At 40.0% G+C, this 4500-nt stretch overlaps 1 non-coding gene across 1 annotated transcript; it reads left to right on the top strand.

The window, feature by feature from the left end:
- Window positions 1–4142: 4142 nt before the first annotated feature.
- Window positions 4143–4217, top strand: Trnat-agu35 (transfer RNA threonine (anticodon AGU) 35). The gene has a single exon. It is a non-coding gene; the product is annotated as a tRNA-Thr (tRNA).
- Window positions 4218–4500: the final 283 nt, after the last annotated feature.

Raw genomic sequence — 4500 nt, 5'->3', positions numbered from 1 at the left:
TATAAAAAACTGAGACAAGTGATGCTTCATAAAAATAACAATACTAAAGTCTGGCCTATACTCTATTCTCTGACAGCACAGAAATCAGTGCTTTAATAATACAAAGACAATCTTTACAAAGTGCACAAGGAGATTATCCCAACTCTTCAACAATGCTGGAATATTCAGGGCTTGCTGTAGTAGGATAGGTGAGACATATTGTACTGGTTGTTTTTGATTGTGTGTTCATGCTGGCATCTGGGCATCTGGGTTTTGGGTCATTATAGGCCTAGGTATTGATTTCTCAGAGGTCAACAGAGGATGTTCTGTGGGATCCACAGGAATCTTTAATAGAGGAAAAGGGAGGCTATAGCTGGGATGAACCTGAAGGATTTGGTCTGCTGGAAGGACTGAGAGAGCAGAGAATGTCTGTGGATAATGTGTTTCTATAATCCTTTTTTTAAAAAGATTTATTCATTTATTATATATAAGTACACTGTAGCTGTCTTCAGATACACCAGAAGAGGGCATCAGATCTCTTTACAGATGGTTGTGAGCCACCATGTGGTTGCTGGGAATTGAACTCATGACCTCTGGAAGAGCAGTCGGGTGCTCTTAACCGCTGAGCCATCTCTCCAGCCCCTTCTATAATCCTTTTAAACAAAACAAATAAACTGAGTAAAATGGATTGTCCCTTTCCACTCATGGTCCATCATCCTTTTCCAATTGATTTTGATAGTCAGAAACCTTTGCCTCCTTTCAACATCACTAATGATGTCAGCATAAGTCAATTCTGCCTGATCATATCTAAACTGTCTTGCCTGTTTGTCTGTCTGTCGTCTGTCTGTCTGTTTTGCTGTGTGTTCTTAATTGGCCTCAAACTTATGGCAATCCTCCTGTCTCAGTGTCCCTGTGTTGTGAGTATAGGTATGTGCTACAAAACTCCCTCTAAACTCTTTTATATCAAAGTGTGTCATAAATAATATAGATACAGAATAGGGCTGGGGTGATGACTCAATAGCACTTGCTGTGAAATCGAGTACCTGGGTTCAAATACTCAGCACCCGTGTAAAAAGCCAGCCTTGCCCTGGGGTGTGCCTGTAATTCCAGTGATGTAGAGGGCAGAGACGGGAGGATGTCCTGAGTCTGCCATCTACTAGTCTAGCTCCAGCCCCAGTGAGAGACCCTATCTTAAGAAAACAAGGCAAAGAATGATAGACCAGGACAGTCTATATCTTTCTTTGGCTTCTACACATGCACAGGGATGTGTAGCCATTCACACATGTTCATAGAAGCCACTCACATATAAGAGACTCTCCTTTCTACCTGCTAGGTGAACAAATGTAGAATAAGAGATCTCTGGGTCTTGCCAAGTATGCTTTTTTTCTACCCTGCTAGTCACTATTCATCCCCTCAGCTCCTATGACGTGTCAGGAATGTAGATCAAAGATGTGTCTAAGTTCCTTTCTAGTCTCCTTTCAAATCCCTTACTGGGGGACAGAAGAGAAAGGGAGGAAATGAGACACTCCACAAGAAAAGAGATGGGAATAACTGATGCTTGGGACTGCAGAAGCAGAGCCAGAGTCAGTACCAGTTCAGGGTTGCAAATGTGGGGCCCACCATTCTTTACATCCTCCTGTACAGTCCCCACAGCAAACACAGATGGAGGCATAACATCCTGAATTGATGTTGTAATTAAAAGTAATGGATTCCATTCTCTCCCCGACCACAAATTACTTTATGAAAAGGCACACGAGAATAATTTAACCAACCAGTGATTGAGGAAGTAATTTTTCCTTGTTTTAGGTAGCTATTTCTTCTGAATTGAAATGATCTTTCCTGGAGGGAGGAGGAAGGCTACCAGCTACTAAGACTCGGGATGCTCTGGAGGTTACAGAAGTCAGGAGGTCACTTTTCAAGGCTCACATGCAGCAAACAGTGTTAGGGGACAGGGGGCTATCTTCAATGGAGCCTTCACTGTGCCCAGGGAGAACCACAGACGCAGCTCTTAAGAGTCACAATTGCTGGATGCGCCTTTCATGGAAGCAGCTGCCTTTGAGTCATTCATACGCACGTAAGTAATCCTAATAAACTGACTGGTTTACCAAGTTAAACTTGGGTGGAACCATTTCTTACGGTGTCTTATCTGTGGTGAGTAGACTTTTGTTTATATCTTCTTAGGGAAGGTCACACAACACAAAGCTGTGTCAATACTCTTAAAAACAACAAACAAACAAACAAACAAACAAACAAACAAAAAGCCCCACTGTTGCTCAAGGTAGAAGTCAGTTTTATCATCTTCTTGTAGGTTTGATCACTCAGGATTGCAGCCAATGGCTAAGTCCTTGAGAAGATGATGTAAAGGTATAAGTATTATCCAGTAAGTATTCCCAGTACTTAAATTATAAAGTGTATTTATTCATGTGTTCTTCATATTTTGGGGGAAATAATTATTAATTAAAAAATGGGCCTGGTGATATGGTTCAGTTAACACAATGATTGTGTACATATATGAGACCTGAGCTTAATCTCTAGTACCCACATAGTTCAGGGGTGGTGACAAGGCCATGTAATCTTAGAGCTAAGGAGATGGGGGCAAATGGATCACTGGGGTTCAGTGTCTAGCCAGTCTAATCCAATTAATAAGCTCCAGGACTCACAGACAAACTTTGCTTAAAAAAAGAAAATGTAGTGTGGTGGTTGTCTTAGTCAGGGTTTCTATTGCTGTGACCAAGTACCGTGACCAAAAAGCAAAAAGGGTTTATTTAGCTTCCATTTCTATATTGCTGCTCAGTATTGAAGGAAGCTGAGACAGAAACTCACACAGGGCAGGATCCTGGAGGCAGGGGCTGATGCAGAAGCCATGGAGGGGTGCTGCTTACTTGCTTACTCCCAGTGGTTTGTTTAGCCTGTTTTCTTGTAGAACTCAGGACCCCCAGCAGAGGAATGGCACTACCCACATTGTGTTAGGCCCTCCCTCCCCCATTGATCTCTTATTGAGAAAATGCCCTACAGCTGGATCTCATGGAGGCATTTCCTTAACTGAGACTCCTTCCTCTCCAATGACCCTAGTTTGTTTCAAGTTGGCACAAAACCAGCCAGTAGAGTGGTATTCCTGGCGAGAAGCCACCACTCCCCTCGAGAGATAGCAAGTAGGTGGGTACTATCCAAAAAATACCATCTCTGATTTCTGCATGCATGTGTGAATATATCTGGACACACACACACACACACACACACACACACACACTCCCACTCATACACACACAATCACACACATTTTGTTATTGCACTGAATACTCTCTGTTTTAACTTTGTAGCATTATTGGATGAAAAAATGCCATACTTTTTTTTTTCCTAAGAAGAAACGGTAACTCTGACTTACCAAATTAAATAAGATTGGTTAAATACAGTAGTTGAAATATTATACGGCAGGTTCCTTTGGTTTATTGTTAAAATAGCTTGCGAACGAAGACATTAGGTCTTTCTTTCTTTCTTTTTTTCTTTCTTTTTCTTTTTCTTGATGGAGTTTAAAGAAGGAAAGGAATGTAAAAGAACTGTATGGCATGACCTCCTGTGTCCTGGGCAGAAGACTCACTGTGGAGTAACCAGCACTCTGTAGTCCTTGCTTAGTGATGCATCGTACCAGATTTAATATTAACTTCCATAAATAAACCACTTTAATTTTAATAAATCCAAGGATGCACTGACTTTTACAAACTTACTGACTTCAGAGAACTCTAGATAATTTGAAACACCATTCATTTTCTCTGATAAAGAATAGAACAGTTTACAGTAACATTTCTGCTAATATATACCAGCATGGTGTAAGAAATAATAATTTAGCTATGTGATTCCAATAAATTATTTAGTCTTTTGGGTTTTTTTTTTCAAATTCATCTGTATAACAATAAGTCTCAGAAGGGTGCAATGTGGACTATTATAAAACTATGTCTTTGTGATCCTAAGTTTAATTTGAAACAACAGCAACAATGGGAATGGTTAATAATGTCACAACTATATAATAATGACAAAATATTTGTAAAATGTTGATCATAACACCTTGAAGACAATAGGTGGCAATTAGTACTGACGTGTAACCAGCTCTTAAAACTGGGGCGGGGGGGGGATAAATAGTAATTTTAAGAGCCAGTTGTTAAAGGGTTGGGGATTTAGCTCAGCGGTAGAGCACTTGCCTAGTGAGCACAAGGCCCTGGGTTCGATCCCCAGCTCCGAAAAAAAAAAAAAAAAAAAAGAAAAGAAAAGAAAAGAAAAGAAAAAAAAAACCACTTTGGAAGAGCCAGTTGTTAAACAAATAAATTAACATACTCATAATTAAATACAATGTAGTAAATATAATACTATCAATAATAAATTTATCCCATGCTACTGCTATCTACACTCCAAGGCTACTTACAACTGCTGTGTAGTATTACAACATGGTTGTAATCCATTATGCTATTCCTTGAAGCTCTGAAGGCAGAAACTACAGGATGGCAGCTTGAAACTATGATGGGAATA

This window comes from Rattus norvegicus, chromosome 20, assembly GCF_036323735.1.
Source record: "Rattus norvegicus strain BN/NHsdMcwi chromosome 20, GRCr8, whole genome shotgun sequence".
Lineage (NCBI taxonomy): Eukaryota > Metazoa > Chordata > Mammalia > Rodentia > Muridae > Rattus > Rattus norvegicus.
The sequence above is the reverse complement of the archived record's forward strand: the minus strand, read 5'-3'. Positions and strand labels throughout refer to the sequence as shown.